Source organism: Protopterus annectens, chromosome 4.part0 (genome assembly GCF_019279795.1).
Source record: "Protopterus annectens isolate FY-2018-M chromosome 4.part0, PAN1.0, whole genome shotgun sequence".
Taxonomy (NCBI): Eukaryota; Metazoa; Chordata; order Ceratodontiformes; family Protopteridae; genus Protopterus; species Protopterus annectens.
Genome location: NC_056733.1, coordinates 686,365,749 through 686,388,767, shown reverse-complemented (window position 1 = coordinate 686,388,767; position 23,019 = coordinate 686,365,749). Strand labels below are relative to the sequence as shown.

Genomic DNA, 23,019 nt, shown 5'->3' with positions numbered 1-23,019 from the left:
GTTGCAAACTGGCTTAGGGATAGAACCCACATGGTCAGAATTGCAGGTGCCATGTCAGACTCTAAACCAGTTACAAGTGGCTTCCCACAAGGCTCAGTCCTGGGACCACTCTTGTTCGGTATATATTTCTCTGAGGTACAGGCTAACACAGGAGGACTATGGCTGACAAAGTTTGCAGATGACTGCAAACTGGGGGCCTTAATCAACTCGCCTGCTGACACAAGCATCCTCCAAAAAGGTCTCACAGAGACAGATAACTGGTGCCAGAGCCATGGCCTAAAGCTAAATGCCAAAAAGTGCATAGTCATCCCCTTTGGGAAAAACAAAGTGCCCACAAATTACCACATAGGTGGTAATCCATTAATCTGGAAGAAGTAATTAGGGATTTGGGGACCCAAGTAGACTGCAATCTCTCCTTTGACAATCACATTGCCAAAGTGGTTAGAAAGACATTCTATATAGCCCACCTTATAACGAAGGGGTTCACATCTAGATCAAGAGAGGTCATTGTGCCCCTCTACTCATCACTCATCAGGCCCATAATTGAAAATAATGCCCCATTTGAGATGTACCTTACCCGACACCTGCTACAACTAGAAAGACCCCAAAAGTACCTCACCAAGAGGATCAAGGGACTCAAACAGATGCCCTACGCAGTTAGGCTAAAGAAACTCCTGCTCTACTCAGTTGCTTACCGCCTACTCAGAGGCGATCTGTGCCTGACGTATAAAGCCATGTCCAACTCAGAATTAATAGACATGCTCCACCTCAAGAAATCTAAATCCATGAGAACTACACGCTCCAGTGACTTAAACCTCAGCACAGAAATAAATAGAACATGCTGGAGAGACAGATTCATATCCCAGAGGCTCCCCTCACTCTGGAACAAAATCCCAATCCACGTCAGACAGAGCCCCTCAATGACCCTCTTCAAGAAGAATCTTGACATTTGGATGGGAGATCGTAAATTTACCCCTGGGATCTCTTCTGTGTCATTGCTAGACAGAGGCACGGTAAACTAACATTAAATGGGCTATCTTCTGTGACCTACTATACAGAGGCACAGTCAACTAATCTAAGAAGGGTGGCGAAAGCCAAACACACTCTGGCTAGGCTTGTAAATGCCCTAGGGTAGATAGCCTAGTCTCAACCTATGAGCAGTGAACAAGAAAGTGTGATTTGGTAAATGAAACAGTCATGAAGCATACTGTAATGCATTAAAGCTTTTGAAGGCCTCTGTATAACCCCTGTGTAAGGGTAGTATTATGAGGTATGACTTTATATATAATCCTCATGCGGAGCACTGCAATGGCACTTCTTGAACTTTCAACAGGAGCCCCTGGTTTACTTTAAAATACAATACTAAATAAATCATTGTGTCACTTAAACGGACGGATGGTGCAGCTGTTAACGTTGTCGCCCCACAGCAAGACGTTCTCCGGTTTGATTTTCAGCTGGGGTGGCTTTTGTGCAGAGTCTGCATGTCCTCCCTGCATTTGTGTGGGTTTCCTCCGAGTGCTCTGGTTTCCTCCCATGTTACAAAGACATGCATCTGGAGCATTTTTCCACGGGCCTCCACTGAAAATTGTCTCGTTCTAAGTCGGACTTTCGTGGTAAACAAATGTTAAATAAATAAAATTAAACTTATTCACTGTACATACAAATGCAGTACTGACATGATTTTAACACACCACATTATTGGGACAAATCATTAACGGATGTGGAAAAGAGGAGTGTTATGTATGGACCCCTTGTAAGCATGTCTTTGAGCAATATATTCTCCAGAACATGTTGAAATGTATAATAATGTTGCAGTTTATGTCAGGTTCTTCCATTCTTTTGTGGAGGTTCTCCCCCTGGTCCCAGATAGCCAGTGCCATCATTTATCTTATCAACTCTTCTGTGCTTCCCCACTTGGAACTACACATCTGGAGGAGATTCTAAACCCCAAGTGTTCTCCCTGGGCAGAGACTTCCTTCTTCAAGTAATGTGACCGTACTGGTCTTTGGTATGTAGACTTGGCTGAGTTACAGTGTGGGCTTTTTGGAGGTAAAGAAGGGATTTGCATGCCACTGATAGGCCAGTGAATATCCATGTCTGGGGGATGCAGGTAGCAATCCTTGTCCACCTCTTTTCTTAACTGCTTCCTTTTTTCCCCTAGAGGGAATATTCAGTATCTTCTCACTATCATTCTTCCTGAAAAGAAACAGCACACTAACTACCACACATCAACACCATAAGCCTGTGATTATGCAATTGAAGTTTCAGCCCTCCTTTTGACAAAAGAAAGATATTATAAGCCTTTAATCCTTCTTTGTCCAGGCAGGCCCCCAGCAGACTAGTCAGATTTAAGGAAAGAACCTTTAAGCCAATAGTGTAGTCCTATGAACCACTTTCTTTTGGGATGCTAATGAGTTTTGTGGTGAAAAAATGTTGCATATCAAGAGCATTGCACCATTTGGTGTATGTTTGTACCACTGTCATCTGCTGTCTTAAGGAACTATTTCTGAAATGTAGCTGAAACTGTTTCTATAAAGCACAAATCCACCCAGAAAAGAAAGCAAATGGCTCCAGCAACATGATACAAGTGCTTTTAATGATAATCCACAGACAAACACTCCACATTAACGCTCTTACTGAATACTGCGTTTTCGTCCTCTCCGTAAATAGGACTTCATCAGATAACAATTAACACTTTATATGTGTTAAAACATTCAAAATCAACCTATCCTCTATCAGTGCATTTGTAATTATCAAATCAGGCTGCTATAGCTCATAAATATTAAAAATACAATTCAAACATTAAAAAATCAAGTTAGAAAATATTAATTCATAAAATTGACAATACAATAGTTTAATTTTAATTGTTAAACTATTACTCTCTCTTTTGTGTTCCTTTTATAATTCACTTAACATGTTAAAAACCCATAATAAATATGTTATAAGATTAAATAGTACTATAATAATACCTATTACTGTTGCTTTGAAATTCATCCCAAATAATGATAATACTGCCACCTTCTGATGAAATAATTTATGACCATGGAATTAAATTTCTGCAGCTCTTAATTTCAATACTGGAGCTAAAGAAATGTGTTAATTTAATCCTGGTATTTTTGTAGCATCCAATTTTATTTGCCACCATAGCTCCTTGTATTCCAGCCACTCCTCCCATAAGCCTCCTCTTAATTCCCTTTTAACTTGCTCCACAACAAAAAATAAAAATTTTGCTCCTTCACATTCACTGGTATGTTTAAATAAAGCGTTAAGGTCTCCTTTGCCTTTGAAATTTCATACATATGTTCATAAATTCTCCTCCTCAGAACACGCTCTGTCTTGCCTATGTAAAATGAACTGCATTTATTACATAAAGCCAAATATATCACTCCCCTTGTTTCACAATTATAGTAGCCTTTGCTTTTAATAATTTTCCCCCTACTATTTATATTTATTTCACTCGTATTCATCATGTAAGTACATTGATTGCAATGGCCACATTTAAAACTTCCTAACTTTTTTTGTCTATCATTTAAGCCTTTAGCATAATCTATGCTATTGTGTTTACTGTTAGATTCTAAAATCCTTTTCATGTTCCATGAATTTTTGTATACTACTTTAGGGAATATTTTATTTATATTTTCTATATCTGATAAAGTTGAAAATTTGGCCCATTCCTTCCGGAATACTTCCTTTATCTTGATATTAGAGATGTTATACTCCATAATCAAAGCTTGTTCGTAATTTGTACCTATTTCTACATGTTTGGATATGTCGTTATCAAAATTACTGTTTATCGTTATACCCTTAATGGGTTGAAATTTAAATGTTCTACCCATTTCTACCTCAGTTCTTATAATCCTAACAAATTCCTTAGGGTAGCCCTTTTCTTGGAACATTTTTTCAAGTGTGTTACATTCCACCACAAAATCCTCATTGCAACTAGTCATTCGGCTGCCCCTCACAAACTGTCCCTTGACAATGTTCCTTTTACAGTGTGAGGGGTGTGCACTATCAAAATGAAGGAAGGAATTGCAGTAAGTTTTCTTCCTGTAAATTTTAGTTTCAAAATCTTGGTTATTCTTATATACTTCAACATCCAAATAGCATAAATTCTCCTTTGAGGTGGTATAAGTAAATTTCAAGAATTTTGTAGAGTTGCTGATGTAATCAAAAATGCATTGAATCTATCCAACCCTCCTGTCCAGAAGATAACTATGTCGTCAAGAAATCGATGATAAAGAGACCAACAGTCTCTATATTCTGAATCCAATATACAATCCTCCTCCCATTTTGCTAAAACCAAATTTGCGTATGTGGGTGCGCAAGCTGCACCCATTGATATGCCTTTTGCTTGTTTGTAATATTCTCCATTGAATATAATAAAATTGTATTTTAGGACTATATCTATTAAAGTCATAATAATCACCTTATCTGTGTGGGTCATTTTCTTGTCTTTAAATATCATGTCTTCAAACATTCCCAGTCCTTCTCCATAAGGAATACATGGGAAGAGGTCGATCACATCTATGGTGACAACGATTAAGTTCTCACTGAAAAGGTCTGGAGTTATACACCTTAATAAATCCCAAGAATCTTTTAATATGCATTTATTTTCGGCACATATATGTTTTACCTTAATGTCCACAAATTTTGATAAAGGAAGTGTTTTAGAACCCTCCGCTGAGACTATAGGTCTCAGCGGTGGGTCTTCCATATTTTTGTGGATTTTTGGTATGCCGAACATAGTAGGCGTTCTTGGTTTCGCCACATGTAAAAATTCAAATGTCTTTCTATCTATTATTCCTTCAAATAGCATATCATTTAATATACTATCAATTTTACAGTATGCTAAATTCATTTCATTCAAGGAAACAACGACATATTTAGATGTGTCCCTCAATATGCAGTTCATTTTACCTTCATATAGTATGTTGTCCATTATTACCACCCCACCACCCTTATCAGGTTTCATAATTCTCACCTCACAATTATTCTTTAGTTCGTTTAATATCTGATTTTCACATTTAGTTAAATTAAATTCTGAATATCTTTCATCATACACTTTCCTTATTTCGTTTTCCAACATAATCTCCAAATTTCTGATTTGAGGGTGTAATGGGGGGGTTATATGTGATCCTGCGGACTAGAGTCAAGTTCTGAGGAGGAAGATTAGTCATCACATTCTGAGAAAATATAACTTCTAAATTAATTTTCCTAAGAAATAATTTCATATCTATAATAGTGTTGACTATATCACCTTTTACATAAGGTATGAATTTGAGTCCTTTGCTCAGTAAATAAAAATGTTGTTTGTTCAATGTAATGTCACTAAAGTTATAAATGGAGAATTCATTGAAGGTGTGCCTTATACCTGTTACAACTATTGCATTCTCAATTTCATCTGGAATGGGGGTCGGGTGTGTAGACTTTAATACCCCCCCCTTGTGAAAATTCTGATAACTATCGTGATATCTATGTGAAACTTGTTCCTCTCTATCAAGAGGCGGGAATTCCATATCATAATCAGCATTCATCCATACTTCGTTATTTTTAGGTGGCAAATCATTATGCTTATTGAAATTAGTATAATTATCATGTTTAGTGTAGGGTGGTTTGGAATAACTACTTTTATTTTGATATTCATTCACATCTCACTTTTAACTTATTAATCTTTCTCTGCACTATCACACTACATTTCAAATATATGTCTTCTTTCACCTTGTGATATCTATCCCTTTCATCCCTTATACCAAACATTAAATCTTCCTTAATACAAATGTCTAAAGCGTCAATCTCCCGCTTCACATCATCTTGTACTCTAGTATTTTCTTTAATAATTAATTTTAAAATTTCCAACCCACATTGGTTAAAAACATTCAACAATTCATTGTGAAACTCTGAGCCAGCCTGTACGTTATTTGGGTACTTCCATACCCTTAGTCCCCTCGGGACCACTTTCCTATTAATGCATTCAGTCAAATATTCATTTTCAATACTTAATGTTTTAAATTTCAACATCAATTTAGAGAGTTTGTCTATTTTATTAGAGTATGTTTCACCATCAATAGCGTTCGATTTAATCATGCCATCAAATTTAATATTAAAAGGCATTTTAAGCCAGTCGCTAGTGTCTTTTTTCTTTAGCGTATTATACAGCGAATAATTTACAGTACCTTCACATGCCTTACTCGTTGAAGGCTTACTAGAATCATTATTGCCTTCTAGAACAGATGCAGCTTCCCTGCTGTTACTTCCAGTTAATGCAAGGACAGCTGGTGTGTTTGCTGGATTGAATGTTTTGCCATTCGATTCCTCCAACGATAATTTCTGCTGTGACAAGCCACTGTTAATACGTTTCCTTTTGGGCTTTGTTCCCAATAACCATTCGGTTCTTTCCGACTCGACAACTCCAACTTCTTGTTTCTTGCCGTAGAGCGTATGGCACAAAGGTGTAAGGAGGTCTATCAGTTCCGTAAGCTGACCTATCAGCTTACGCAATTCACCCATTTCTTCCTTTTGGATAGCCGGGGTCCCGCCTTCCATCGACTGGGTGGAGGAAAACAAAACTGCTACACTACGAATCAAAGTCCAAAAGTACTCAATAAAGCACAAATCCACCCAGAAAAGAAAGCAAAGGGCTCCAGCAACACGATACAAGTGCTAATAATAGCAGTATTATCTATTACTATTACTATTACTATATTGTCTGTTACCATTGCCAGTAATAAGTATTATTATAGTACTATTTAATCTTATAACATATTTATTATGGGTTTTTAACATGTTAAGTGAATTATAAAAGGAACACAAAAGAGAGTAATAGTTTAACAATTAAAATTAAACTATTGTATTGTCAATTTTATGAATTAATATTTTCTAACTTGATTTTTTAATGTTTGAATTGTATTTTTAATATTTATGAGCTATAGCAGCCTGATTTGATAATTACAAATGCACTGATAGAGGATAGGTTGATTTTGAATGTTTTAACATATATAAAGTGTTAATTATGTGTGTTAATTGTTATCTGATGAAGTCCTATTTACGGAGAGGACGAAAACGCAGTATTCAGTAAGAGCGTTAATGTGGAGTGTTTGTCTGTGGATTATCATTAAAAGCACTTGTATCGTGTTGCTGGAGCCCTTTGCTTTCTTTTCTGGGTGGATTTGTGCTTTATTGAGTACTTTTGGACTTTGATTCGTAGTGAAACTGTTTCTAACTAAACTATATTTAAATGCCAGCATCAAGAGTGTCTCTGAGTTTATTGAGATATATTTTTATTGTATCAGTAAAATGAATGCACAAAATTAGAAGCATAAATGAGGTGAAGGAAGGAGAGAAGACATCATAATAGTTGCTGGTATTATTACGTCTAAAAGGAAGAACTGTGGATTGTTTTATAAAGGTTGAAGTTAGAACCTTAGTGTCATCATTTCAGGCTGCACTGGCACTGAAGTGTAAGTTTTTGGTAATAGTCATTACACAGAAGGGTCTGAGTAATGGACCTGTGGTTTGCTTGTTTAAGATAAGCTACCATCCCTTCCTTGTCCATTGGCCTCCTTGCAGTTCATGACATAGATTTCTGGAGGGGCAACACCTCTGATTCTAGCTGGCATCCTTACTTTCCTTTTTTTAAAAACACATTTATTGAATTATCACTTATGATATAGGCAAATTAGCATTTAAGTAAAAGTAATCAAACTGTATTAACATGTTCACGTTTAGAAACATTATACTTCACATATATTGCTATATATCATATAATCTAAGAAACATTGCATAAATTATTCAATGTCTGCCTTTTTTTAACAGGAAACATCTTTATTAAACCATTACTTATGACATAGGCAATCATGCATTTGTATAAATGAAAACAAACCTCATCAACACAATCCTGGTTGCAAGGGTTTTACATCACAAATCATACTGACACACTCCTAAATGCAAATATTATACATCACTTATAATCTACCCAGTCATTTTCAGTCAGACATTACATAGCTCATTTAAGTCCTACCTTCTTTTAAACATCATTCCTCCCCTTTATGTATTGTTCTCACAATTCCCATTTTTCCCTGTGTAGCTTGCTCCCACCCTTTTCTAAAGTTCTATCTCTGTTACTATATTCACTACTTCTAGTGCAGTTGGTTTAGATTTTGATTTCCATTTTCTAGTAATTGTTTTTGTTTTTTTTTTTTTTGGCAGACACCATAATTAGACACAGCAAGGCCTTACCTTAAGGCAATTCTGATTCTGTTTCATAGCTCAGAAAAATCATCTCCCTCTTCACACCAATCTTCCCACCCAGCATCTCCAATAGTGCATCCTTTTGGGAATCCTTAAAGTCTGCCAACTCACCACACTCCCAGAAAATATGTTCCCAATTACCTTTCTTCCCCATCACACCTCCAACGTTTGCTGTGTACCTGAGGAAAAATACTCTGGAGTCTACTTGGAGTATAAAAATATCTATGTAAACATTTCCAAGCAAATATCCTAAATCTTCTAGTTTTTGTTGTATATTTGGGAGACGTGGAACCCTTACCTTCCTTGATCTGCCACCAGTAGAAGTGATCTTTTCTCAATTTACACTAGATGCTTTCCACTAAAGCAGGACAAGTGGGAAAGACAAAAATTTTGTATGGGGTTCACCAAAGAATTTACAGAGAAGTCTTTCTTGGGCAGCATTTTGGATTTTTCAACAGTTTCATCTCTTACAGTACACATTCAGCATTTAATTCAAAAGAAAGCTGTAGAACCAGCATCTCAATCACAACTGAGGCAGGTTTTAATTCTTAGCCCTCAGACTAGAGGATGTGTGGCAGCTGATTCTGGAACTGAAAAGACTGAGCAAGTCCATAAAGGATAAGAGGTTTAAAATGTTTCACCTCTCCTACTGTAAGATCCATTGTTGTTGAGTCTAGACTTCAGAGATGATTACTTTCATACCCCCATTCAGTGTGACCACAGATGACCTCTTAGATTCTGAGTAGTGCTGGAGCACTACTAGATTTTCTTTTTGTTTTGGCTGCAGTTCTGAGATTTTTCACCATACACCTAGCTCCATTTATTGCCTAGCTTCATTTTCAGAAGATCTGCATTTTATTCTTACATTGATGATTGCCTTATTCAAACAAAGGTCATTCCTAGTGCTCAGATTTCCCTGCAGCAGGTGGCCTTTCACCCATTTAAGTATCACTTTAAACATAAGTATAGACGTTTTGCACACATAGTTAATGTTTTGAGGTGCTGATGAGCTTCAGCCTGTAATCCTTGGTTTGATTCCCTTGAGTCTCAATTTCAGTGATGTGTGACTCTGAGCAAGTCCCTTAACCAGGACATCACTGAAAATAGGTGCTTGTACCTAGTGGGTTTAACCAGCTAAAAATGTTTAGGTTAACCCACTTAAAAGTAAAGCATTTTCCTGGGGCAGTCCTGGACACCTGTACTTCCAGTGTGTCTTTTCCTCAGGACTTCCTTTGATTCTTGAAGATGAACACATTATTCCAACAAGCACGTGGAAGGATTCAGTGGTATTTGAAGACTTTGTGAAATCAGAGTATACAGACACAGGAATGGATCCTTCCAAGGAGTCATTCTTTGAGGATATGTTTTTTTCTTTGAAACAGTCAGAATGCTCCTAGCTTTGATCTTTCATTTTCTCCATTTTGGCTAATACAGAAAATGTCCACAGATGTCAGACTATCCATGGGAACACACTACCAGAGGGTAAGAGTGCAGGGACTGTACTTTGTTGCTAAAACTCTTTATGTACCAGTCATAAGGAATGTTGGCTGTACATCTGTCCCTGTGTGGTTTCAGACTCATTCTCAACTCATTGGTGCTACGGGTGGTGACAGACAGTAATACATTGCTGTGATACATCAAACAACTGTGAGAGCATTCACTCGTATCCTTATTGCTGGTAGGTGATTCTTCTTGGGGAAATTACTTTGCAAATTAATTGCCTGACGATGCTGAACAGAGAAGTGTTTGTTGTAATCAAGGAACAATCAGGCCTCTCTCAAAAAAAAAAAAAAAACTTGCTTGCAACCCATCTGAACTTCAAAGGCAGAAATTCTGCTATAGGGCCTTTCATCCACAAGTTTTCTCAGTCTTTTGGAACTAGAGAGCCTACCATGTGCTTTCTGTCCTTGTCTTCTCATTCATATAGTCAGCTAAAAAAAAAGGAAAAACAAAGGATAATCTTTGCAGCAGAGAAAATACTTGATTCTCCCTTCTCTTGCACATGACAGTTGGCCAAACAGTGCCATTGCCTCAACACCAGTACCCTTTATCTATCTGCATGAGGGCATGCAATCCCAGTTTCATGTGCATTCATCACATAGATAAGGATGAATTCTCTTTGATTCTAGATATTCACATGATGCAATACTTTGAAGTCATGCTAGAGGAAATTGAAGAGGATTTCTTTGTAGTGCCCAAAGAGTATAGCACCCCCCCCCAGCTTTTGCTATTGCTTATGTGATTGCTTAACACAGGTTTCACCTGTTCCTCCCTAGTGTCAGGTGTGTGCAGTTAGAACTCATGTGATTGAAGGTTGCTTCTATTGGTTAATATGTTTGCTGTCATTTGCTACAGAAGCACCGCATTTGCGTGGTTTGCACTTGTTTGCATATCTCACACTGCTGAGCAGCGGTGGGCACTGTTGGTGGTTATAGATGCAAATTTTCCCTTAGTACTCTGCTGTTCCATCTGTGATTTCCTTCACTGACAGGTGATACAGTCAGCTAAGCTTCTGAGGTACCAAAATAGATCCTGCCCACTAGCCCTTCATATTTTTTGTCCACTTCTCCTGTCCTCTATTTTACCTGGTCCTTCCTGTCCTCTCACTGTTTTCTGACCACATCAGTGTATCTAGCATTATGGACAGACAGTTTCCCACAGTTTCTCCAGCCAGCCTGGTCAACATGGCCATCCTGAGGCAATGTAGGTATTGCTTCTTCTACACTGACAACCCACTTCTATTCTACACAGATTCATTATGTGAGAGATGCATCTATATCAAGAACCCAGAATCCAGGCTCTCTTGATCAGTCAGTTCTTCTGATAACAAGCAGGTTGTCAGCATGCACGCCTCACCTCCTGCAACTACCAAACCAACAACACATAAACCTACATATGTGGAGGTCCTTACCAGAAGCTTACCTAAACATCAGAGACCTCACAAACACAAACACGATTCAAATAATACATCCTCTGCAGAACATAGTACATATATCACACACCAGTGTCTCACCAGTCAAGCCCCTAAAGCATAACAGAGAAACAAATATCTTAGTCATAGGTGACTCAGTTGTGAGAAACATAGATGTCGCTTTCACCAGGTCGAATATGGAAAAAGTCACAGTCAGCTGTCTGTCAGGTGCCAGGATCCGCCACATCACACACGCACTTAAGTATCTCAACAACAGGCACTGTTATGACTCCATCATAGTCCATGTTGGTGTGAAGGATGTACCTCACTGGACTATAGGAAGAGAGACATGACTGAGTTCTCTGATTATGTGTCTCAGCCATGTATGTCCCTAGCCTTAAGCAGCATTTTACCTTTGCTTAAGATGATACCTCAATACAGCCAAAAAATGATTGACTTCAACAATTGGCTTAGTTTCTGGTGTCATGCAAAGGAGATCCAGTATCTGTCAGCCTGGGATGACATGGTCAACGGACCTTGATGCTTTGCCAGAGATGGTCTTCATCTGTCATCCTCGGGATTTCAATTACTGGCTAAGACTCTTGCCACTCCCATAGTGTCTTTTTAGGCAATGTCACAAGAACAAAATTTCTGATGTAAAAATACCCTCTAAAAACAACCTCAAGGTTATGCTGCTAAACGCTAGGAGTCTAAACCAAAAACTGCATTCACAGGAAGCAGTCCTCACCTTGGAAGATGCTAACATTTGTGCAATCACTGAGACCTGGTTTAAGGCTACAGAGAGCACCCCAGCTATACCAGGTTACATTTCCTTCCACAAGTTTAGGCCACAAACTGAAGACATGAGAACTAAAGGAGGTGGTGTATCAGTATTCATTAAAGATAACTACACCTCTAGACTGGTTAAACAGCACTGTTCCCTTAAATTACTTTAGGTGCAGTTGACTGCAGGTAAGATCCTTCTTCAGGTCATTGCCAGCTATAGACCCCCCTCCATAAATCAAGACATCCACTCAGCTTGCTTGGAACTACTTGAGTCAATCAAGATGCAACCAAACACCATAGTTTTGGGCGACTTTAATTACCCATCCATTGACTGGGTAAATTATACTTGTTCTAACTCACTTGCCCAAAGGTTCCTGGACTTTAACTCCAGTGCCCTGTACCAGCTGGTTAACACACCCACAAGGGGCTCAAACATCCTTAATCTGGTGTTCACCAACATGGGGGACCGCTGCACCACCCCCAGTGTGTGGCGATCCCTGGTGAGATCTGACCACAAATCAGTCTCACTAGAACTAACTATAACACAAGGCCCTCCCTTAGCAACAACTAGGCTAAAAACTTCTCGAAGGCCAATTAAAACCTCTTACGTGACAGCATAAATAACTTCATAAACCCTCCCCCCACTGATGGAACAGACACCTATTCTGAGTTGTACAGCAATGCTTTATATGAGCATCTGTACAATTGTAATGACTTTGCTGTACCTGATAGAACCAAAGCAAAGATCTTCAAGGAAAAACAAACCTGTCTGGTGGACAACTGCTATTAATACGCTATACAATAGGAGAAAGAAATTGCTGTCTAAGCGTAGGAGGGAACGGTCTCAAAACTGGAAGCACTCTCTCCTCAACTTAAACAAGGAAATAAGATTCCTAGTGAAGTCCTCCAAAGCTAACTACGAATCCAGATTACCTTTCCTAACTAAGGATAACCACAAGGCATTCTTTAGTTACATCCGTAACCTCAAAGGTAAGGCCCAGATTTGCACTGAACTTGTAGTTAATGGTACTACATATATATATATATATATATATGTAACTTGTGAATATAGCAAACCTGCTGGCTGACAGGTTCAGTGAATACATCACTTCCTTGTCTCTGCCACATATACCCCAAAGCATCCCTAACACTTGTCCCTCCATCTAGTATCTCTGAGGAACAGGTCTTAAACTCCCTCTCCAAGGCCAAAAACACAGCCTCTATGGGACCAGACCGCATCCAGGCTGTGTTCTTCATGGGTAAAAACTAGAAATAGCATCACCATTGGGCAGTTTTTTCAATCACAGCCTAAGCACTGGCTTCATCCCAGCAAAATGGAAAACAGCTACCCTCATCCCTTTACACATAGGGGATGCATCCACAGACCCCGAAAACTATTGACCCATTAGCCTGACCAGCCTCATCTGCAAGGCCATGGAATGAATCATAATGGACCTTATTAACAAAGATATAGGAAATCTCCAAATGCTCGACCCCACCCAGTTTAGCTTTGGCAAGGGGAGATCATGTCTGTTAAACTTGGTGGACTTTTTTGAGACAGTCACCAAAGCCCTGGATGAGGACAAATCTGTGCATACAGCCTACCTAGACCTAGCCATGGCCTTAGACACAATCCCCCACTCAGGCATCATTGATAAACTCACCCAGCTGGGTATTAACCCATATATTGTCAGGTGGGTTGCAAACTGGCTCACTGATAAAACTCATACGGTCAAGATAGGAGACTCCACCTCCTCCAGTGGTCTTCCACATGGATCGGTTCTGGGATCCCTACTGTTCGGAAACTACTTCTCCGAAGTACAGGCTAAAACTAAAGTACTGTGGCTGACAAAGTTTGCTGATGACTGCAAAATGGGAGCAGTCATTGAAACCCTTAGCAATGTCAATATCCCGTAGGAAGGTCTTACACAGACTGTTGACTGGTGCCAAAGTTAAGGTCTTAAACATAATGCAGAAAAATGCATTATCATCCCCTTCAGCAAGGGTGATGCTTCTGCAAACTACCACATCAATAGCAGTACCCTAAGCACACAGTCAGCGGTGAGAAATCTGGGCACACAGGTCGACAGCAACCTTAAATTTGATCACCATGTCTCCACAGTAGTAAGAGTAGCATTTTATATTGCTCATCTCATAAGTAAGGGCATTGCCTCCAGAAAAAAAGACAGGTTATAACCCCCCTGTACTCTTCCCTCATCAGACCAATAATAGAGTACAACGCTGCCTTTGGTATGTTCCTTTCCAAACACCTACAGCAACTGGAGAGACCACAAAGGTTTCTTACAAAGAAAATTCAGGGTCTTCAAGATCTGTCTTATTTGGACAGTTTGAAATAATCATTGTCAGTTTGTTCTGTGTCGTACAGACTGTCCAGAGGTGACCTGTGCCTTACATATAGAGCAATCTGTGACCCAGCTTTAATGGAAATGCTGCACATTCACAAGTCAAATGGCAAGAGGTCACTTGCTCAAAGGAACTTAACATGGTATGTGACATCAAACGAACTTGTTGGATGTACAGATTTGTCTCACAGTTGTTGCCCCACCTCTGGAACAAGCTCCCTATTCATGTTAAACAAAGCCCCTTGTTGGCCCTATTTAAGTGTAATTTGGATGACTGGATGGGTAACTTGAAATTCACCCCAGGGGTTTCACCTGTGTCCCTCTGGGACAAGGGTAATTGGTGCTGATTTTAGTGTCTGCTTGAACCAGACACCCTTCGGAACATGGGTTGAAATTGGCTAGGCCTGTAATTGCCCTGGGGCCGTTAGCCTAGTAACCTCCTATGAACCTATTATAGTATATCTCTGTACAGTTTTTCCTTGCCTTCCTGTATTTCCGCAGTAGCTACACAAATAGCAGTGCAGCACTTTATGAAGGCAGTTCTCCACCTTAAGCCACCTAGACATACTGTCTCACCAATGTGGGATTTAAATTGTATGATTGAGAAACTCGTCCTGACTCCCTAGGAACCTGCAGTCAAGCCACATAAGAACTTCTTGTCCTGGAAGACTTTACAGACATTTTGGCCATCAGGTTTTCAGAGTTACAATCTCTGATATTCATCAAGCCCTACCTGATCTTCCACAAAAAAGAGTAACACTTAAAATATCCATTCTTCCTGCCCAAGATAATGCCTGAGGTCTGCTAAATTGCCTTTGTTTCTTAAACAAGACTCCAAGGAAGAAAGGATCCAGCATCTTCTGTATGTATGTAGGGTCTTCTTTTGGTACATTGAGTAAAGCCTTCAGGCAGATTTTTTTAGATGCTTGTGTTGTGTTTTTCTTGAAAAGAAAACAAGCTAGTTCTGAGGTGAAAAAGACGGTTTCCAAATGGCTTGCTAATTTTACAGTTTTTCATGTTGACAGATACCACAGGGCTGTCTGGAAATGTCAAGAGATTACTCTATCAGATCAGTAGGCATCACATCTTTTTTCTGTCTCAGACATTTGAGAAGTTAAAGTTGGGTGTCCAGGATTCCTGTGTGCAGTGATTGCAAGCTGGGTGTTCTGACTGAAGACAGAGTTACTTTTGCTTCAGTTGTTTTTGGACCAAGAGCTGAGAACTTGATAAACTACTTTGACACTGTCCATTTCATCTGCAGTCTTTGAATCCTTTGTTAATGGCAAGAATGAAGTACGTAGTATGCGTAATACATTTGCACGAGTAGCAGTCACTTGTCACTACAGCATTAGATGTATGTGTCCGAAACCATTGTGATAAGATAAGCTGCTCTCTCCAGTCCCCTGTGCACAGTCTTCCACATATTTAGCAGCACTGAAGGTCCTGTTTTTGATAAGATTAACTGGTCTACATTGGCAGCTTTTAATTGTATTTCATTATTTTAAGACTGTGCTAAAATAGCATTGTTTTAAGGTCCTTCCTTGAAGATCCATTTTTATGCAGCTTTGTCTTTATTATATACCACAAACTCTAGTTTTAGATTTGCTTTTTTCTTTATATTATTTTCTGAAGAGCAGAGACGTTCAGAATGTCTCAGTGGTAATCTTTTGAATTAGCGGAGAATCTGTCAGCCAGAGTTCCAAAAGCCAGTCCCCTTGCTAGGGTTGTAGACAACTCTGAACAAAACTGACATATCCGCAGTTCTTTCAATCTTTCGATCTTATATTACTCTCAAAATTTTTCTTTTCTGTTGTCTAGATCGAAGCCAGTGTAAACTGACATTCATAGCCAGTCACATCTGCATATACTCCCTTTAGATGATAGGCATGCCTGCCAGTGAACAAAGACAGACCTGCATTTTTGGACTTCCAAGATGACTGCACAGTGATTAGCAGCTTAATTTCAACTCTGTCAGTTCTGTCTATGAAAAAAGAAACTGAGAGACAAGAGCCCTTTGCCAGTTTTAGTAAATTCAGTTACTGGCTAGTAAGTGCACTGCCTGGATGCCATCAAAGAAGAAACTTAGAAAGCCTGAAAGAAAATCAGCTAGAAAAGGTGAAGAAAAACACTGACAAGAAGAGTCCTGCAGCTGTTCAGCAAAAAGCAGTTCTAGCTCCAGCTTTGCTACAAGACATGGCTTTAGTAATCTAGAGGAAAAATAAATTAAATGTGCTCAGAGCTGATTAAAGTAAATGAAACATTGAAAGAGTGTATCAGATAAAAGCCTAAAAAAACGGAAGAAGTTTTAAACAGCTATTCAGATGAACTGCAAAAATCAGAGGCTGAAATGAAGAAAAGGCTGGTCAAGTATGAGACTGCTCAATAAGAGCTATTCCAAAAAATAAATGTTACAGGACAAAGAATGCAGGGAAAGCCTTATATTTTCTACTACATTAGAGAAGCTGGAAGGAACAGACTGTGTTGCTTTTATGAAAGCACAAATAAGTAACTGGAGTGGTATTCCACAGCAGGATTTGTTAATTGAATCTGGAAGAGAAGCTGATGGTAAAAAAAGGATGATATAAAATATTGCACTATAACCATAGGAATCAATCAGAGGAGGTTAGAAAAGGTTGGGGAGAGAGACTGGATAAGCACTTCACAAGAAAACAATGGGAGGATATATGTATGGTCCCCAAGTATGCAACAAATTAGAAGGTTTAGGATTTTTGGTGGAAGTGTTTGCATAGATATTTTTATACCCTAAGCAGACTACAAAGATTTTTTCCTTGGGTAAATGACAAATGTTGGAGGTGTGTTGGAGAAGGAGGTAACTGACATATGTTTTGGGAATGTAGTGAGTTGGCAGACTTCAAAAATTCCCTTCAGAGTACTTTGTCTGTGTTGGGTGAGCAAATGCATGTAACTAAGGAACTGATTTTTTGAGATGAGATACAGGATCTGAATTGCCTTGATATAGTAAGGCCTTGCTAAGTTTAATTCTGGTGGCTGCCAAAAAGCAATTACTAGAAAATGGAATCAAAGGCTAAACCAACTGTATTTGAAGTATTGAATATCATAACAGAGGTAAAATAACTGGAAGGGGGATCTTTTGAAAAGGGTAAAAGCAATTTACATAGAAATTGTGGGAACAATACATGCAGTATAATTTTTTAGAGGAGGAGTGAGACTTAAGGGAAGGCAGGAAGTGAGCAATGTATGTAATGTTGGATTGATTATCTCTATAGAAAAAATGTGATGTATACTATTTGTACCTAGGAACATGTTAATATGGTTTGATCTGATGTTGTCATTTTCATTCATTCCTCAACTGTTGGGGTCGGATCTGATCCTCGAACTGGACTCAGCCACTTCTTCCAGATCGTGTAACACTAAACTCTTGAGCACCTCTCTTTACACATAATGCCAAAGTCACCTTACATACCGCAGATCTTATTTGCTGCCATAGTGTTTGGATGTAGGTTGCAAAACTCTCGAGTGAGATAATGCAATTTTGTGGCTTTTTTCCTATAATTTTCTTAGTACTTTATACCTTCTTGTTTCTTCCTTACTTTAGCATGTTATATTTATAGTTATATTAATATCCTTCTACTGTTGAGTAGCCTTGATTAAGATTGCTGGTATCCTTTCTCCCTTTTAGTATTTTCCAGTACGCACTTTCTAAAGCTGTAGCATTGTTGGTATTTTTTCCTTTTCCCTTTAACTTTTGTAATATTAAAAAAAAAAAAATTCCTTCCATAATGTTTGGATTTTCTGATTCTTCTTCAAAATGTCTGATAAACCTTCAGGGTTTAAAAAATGTGTAGCCTGCGGCCACAAAATTCCTAATTCCGACGTACATTCCAAGTGCATATGTGTGTATTGCTTAAGACCTTCCCATCTTGTCTCCAACTGTGACATTTGTAAAGGCTTTAACTCCCATACCTTAATTGACCATAAAAAACAAGTTAATTCTTAGGAGCTTGCTGTCGTCAAAACCTACATCTATGGCCTCTGGGGCAAATAGCCCTAAATGTTTAGACAGAAAGGGAGACTCTCATTAAAAAGAGTATCATAAGAGATCTTCTAATCCAACTATGCCTTCTACTTCATCTCCGACCTTGGAACCACCTCTCAAACAGGCAAAAAACTCGAATCTGAGACATAGATCCAACAAATCACCCTGAATCCATTCACCTCGATTATTATCTAAGACGATCACCTCTCTGCTCCCATCACCCTTTGTGGCATCTCCTTATCACCACTCAAGACCATTATCCACAGCATCATCTGTTCAGTCTTCCAGGAGTCTGCCCGAAACTGATGTGGACAGGATGATGAGGAAGTTTCTCAGGATGCAAATACAAATGGAAGTTTTACCAGCTCTGACCCCATCAGTTCCTAAGACCCTTGTTAGTACCACGCCTTCTATATTAGCTCCTTCTTGGACCTGACCTTCAGTTTTGGAGTCATCAGATCTGAAGATATTGGCATCTTTGGACTCTGATGGTGTCTATGAGTTGTCCGGTGCTGAATACTTCGGAGGCGGATGACTGTCAGAGCTGTAATGTTGGCACTGGCTCTGGGGTGTTGGATTCAACTCTGAAGTTGTGGAGGTCTCTGCTCCTCAGAGCTTCGGTGCTAGACAGCTCAGCTCTGACTCCCTCCTTGAGTAGTTTGCCTTTGGGGCAAAGGGAGCTGGCGGTCCATAAGTCTGACTTATCATATCCATTGGTTTCTCTTTCTGCCAGGTGTTCTGCCTTCAAGGTAGTGAAGAGAGCCTTATCTATTCCAAGAGGTCAGACTTCTCTACCCTCTTCTGCTTTGACTCCCCAGTCCCATTCAATTCTGCATCCAGGGCCTCAGTAATCCATTCCACCCGGACAGACAGCCCAAACCAGTCTCCAGAACACCCAGCAGGGTATAGTTATCTCTTCTTTTACCTCCCTGTGCTTCCCATCAAGGATGTTCCTTGGAAGAGAAAGTGAAAAAGTACACTCTCCACAAGAGTCTATCTCCGATGGCACTGACTTTGATGATGGAGAAGGATCCCCCCAGATCACCACCCAATGATGTTTCATTTGGAGACATCTTAGAACTCCTAAAACAAAAGGGGTAGTTGGTCCCCCTATAACCCTTCCCAAGAGGAGTTGGTATTTCTGGAGGCATTTGGAGCTGGCCCTTCTACCTCCTGGGTGACTCCACCCACAGATGAGCTCATTGATTTTAGCCTCTTGATGGGTATGGAAGGAACCTGACATGACTGGGCCAATCCCTAAGAGACCAGCTAGGATCCTGGCACCACCTAAGGATAGACCACACTGGAATAAAGGGGTACCTATTGATGTCATGGTCATAGTGGTGGTCACTAAGAAGGAACTGGCAGAGCAAAGTTCCCCTGTTCACCCCCCTAACACAGAGTCTAGGCACTAGAAAGGTTCTGCAAACATGTCTCTTCTTTTGAAGAAGCTCAAGTAACCTAACTGGATGAAAAGCGCTTCAGTAAATTCAAGTGTTATGTTTTATGTATAGTTTTGAGTTTTTGTTTTTGCCTTGAACTTTTTTGTTTTTTGAAGTTTGTTTGGTTAATTTATAATATCCAGAATTTATATAATACCATTTTCCCATTTACCCCTCCCCCCCCCAGTATCAAACAAAATCACCGATGTTCCACCCAATCAGAGGGAAGCAAAGCAGCAGCACTAAAAATAAACGGGTCTATATCATTCCGTCGAAACGGCTGATGATCGAACACCAGATGTTTGAACTGTAAAGTTCGAACACTGATTATCACGAGGGAAAGAATTTGATGGGTCATTTCTGTGGCTTTGCGATTATCAGGACTGTGGTGGGAAGATATGGGTCGGGTTCAGGTAAGTGTACGATTGTGTGGATGTTAGGGTTAGGGCATGGGTTAGGTGAGTTAGGGTTAGGGCGCGGGTGAGGTATGTGTGCAGTAGTGACAGACTTTAGGGTTAGGGCGTGGGTCAGGTGAGTGTGTGATAGTGACGGACCTTAGGGTTAGGGTTTGGGTTAAGGTAAGTGGTTAGATAGTAGTGTATGTACAGTTTAGTGTGGGGTTAGATGTAGGATTTTAAGTGTTTGTGTGTGGATTGCTGTTTTTTTGGTGTGCTTGTGTTGTGTGTTTCTTGGAACAGCAATTTTTTCCCCTGGGAAAAAAAATCGCTGTTCTAATACTTCATTGTTTTTGTACTTCATGGTTAGAAGTTCGAACATATGGTGCTCAAACTTCAGCCAGTTCGATGAACTGATGTAGACCCAAAATAAACAACCTGCTAAAAAAAAAAAAAAAAAAAAAAAAAAAAAGTCATCCAAGATGTTCCCCCAGACCAGAAAGAATCCAGAACTTATTCACAATTCTTTTTAGCACCAAAAAAGACAGGGGACTGGAGACCAGTCTTGGGTCTCAGCAAACTAAATTGATTGGTTCAGTATACAAAGTTCATGATGATCATGGTTCTCTTCATTCTGCCCTTTCTGCACAGGATTGACTGGATGTGCTCTATAGATCTTTAGGATGCGTACTATCACATAAAAGTGAAGAGACCATCCAGGAGATATCTATATTTCTGTCTGGGAGCCAGTCATTACCAGTTCAGAGCACTGCCCTTTGGTCTCGTCACAGCCCCCAGGGTGTTTATTTACCAAGTGTGTGGCAGTAATTGCAGCTAACATGAGACTGCAGGGATTTCTGAGTGTTTCCATATCTAAACAACTGTCTCCTGACAACACTGACCAGGCATCAACTAATTCAAACTTTGGACTTCTTACTCCAGTTGTGCTCTTATCTGGGGATTTTATTTAGTTACAAAAAATTTCAACTCGCATCGACTCAGACTTTGTAATTCATCAGTGCTGTGTTCAATATGGTCTCTCAAATAGCTTCTCTCCCTCTGTACTGGATTCAAACAATCCAGCTTCAAGTCAAAAAGATCATTCAAAACTCTTCTGTCTCAACTCATCTGATACTCCAAACACTGGGATCTGTATCAGCGGCAATCACGCTTGTACTGCTGGCAAGGTACCATATGAGGATCCTTCAATGGATACATACAACTCAGTGGTCTTTTCTCCATCAACCTTTATCCAGTCAAGTCAAAATAATGCAAGCTTGCAGAAATCATCTTCTTTGCTGGATCTATTCCAGTGAAATGCAAGAAGGCCGTCCCTTTGTTCTCCGTCAACCCAAGGCCACAGTGACCACGGACATCTCTCAGATTGGATGTGGGGTGCACTTCTTGGAAAAGACGGTCCAACTCATATGGTCCCCCAAAGAGGCCAACAGACATATCAATGTCCTGGAAATGAGAGCTGTCCTCCTAGCATTGCAGGCCTTCCAAGACACACTTTCAACCAGGACTGTTACGATTCAGATGGGCAATATGTCAGTGGTCTGGTATATCAACAAACAAGGGGGAACCAGATCTTTTCCTATTTGTTGAGAAGCTATAAGAGTATGGCAATGGGTGATCTCGTCCAATCGCTTTCTGATAGCAATGCACATTCTAGGGAAGTCCAGGGTAATTGCAGACAAGTTAAGCATGTCTATTCTAATGCCTTATGAGTGGTCTCTCAATTTGAAATATGAAGGTGGCAGAGAGGATTTTTCCATCAAAGGGGAGTTCCCCAAGGGATGCTCTACTTCATGTTTGGCCCTCTGGTCTCCTTTATGTCTACGCCTCATTACCCCTATTACCCACATTTCTACAGAAAGCATTTTGATTGAAGAGCACAGTTATCCTCATTGCCCCTTATTGGCCTCGTCAAATTTGGTTTCCATTCCTTGGCTTTATCTTCTACAGCCACCCTGGATTCTGGATCCAACTCCAGACCTTTAGTCTCACCCGACATATATGACATATCTGGACATTTCAGGCCTCAAGTTGACTCATGCATGGTTTCTCCTCTTCCATTGATTACTAAACAGCCCAGGCTCTCCTCCCCTGTACATCACATTCTGTTATCATCCCACAAAGCTTACACTAAAAAAGTTCATGAAAATAAATCTGAAAGATTTGTTTTTGGGCACATAAAAATAATTTAGATTCCTTTTCAGCACAGATTTCTAAGGTTCTTGATTTTTTAGCTAAAATTTGCAGTGAATATGCTAGCTCCTCATCTGTTAGAGTACAATTAGTAGCCATTTCTGACTTTCATATAGGAGTAAATAATTCAACCTTGGCTTCTAGGAACATATTTACTTAAACCTCCCTTAAAGGATCGTACTCCTCTTTGGGATTTAAATATTGTTCTTCAGGCCTTAACCCAGTCCCCCTTTGAGGCATCAGTTAAGTCTAAACTAAGATTTCTGACCTGGAAGACTATTTTCTTAGTTGCTATTACTTCTGCCAGAAGAGTGTCTGAACTTCAGGCTCTTACTTCTAAACCTCCTTATTTAATGTTTCACAAGGATAGAGTATCTGTATAGACCAATCCTTCCTTTCTACCCAAGGAGGTGTCAGAATCTAATATCAGTCAGGCTGTCAACATTCCAGTTTTCTTTCCAAATTTCTCAGACAAGAGAGAATATATTTTACATATGTTGGATGTTTACAGTTACGTTTTTACTTTCACAGAACCAAAGATTTGAGAAAATCAGAAAAAGTATTTGTTTCTTTTTCTGAATCAGAATTAGGCAAACCAGTTTCTAAAGTTTCTTTAGCCAAATGGTTGACTGACTGTATTACCTTT

At 39.5% G+C, this 23,019-nt stretch overlaps 1 protein-coding gene across 1 annotated transcript in view; it reads left to right on the top strand.

The window, feature by feature from the left end:
* CAMKK2 (calcium/calmodulin dependent protein kinase kinase 2) overlaps positions 1–23,019 on the top strand; it is a 1,901,640-nt gene that overhangs the window by 1,327,699 nt on the left and 550,922 nt on the right. The gene's annotated exons all lie outside the window — the stretch shown is intronic.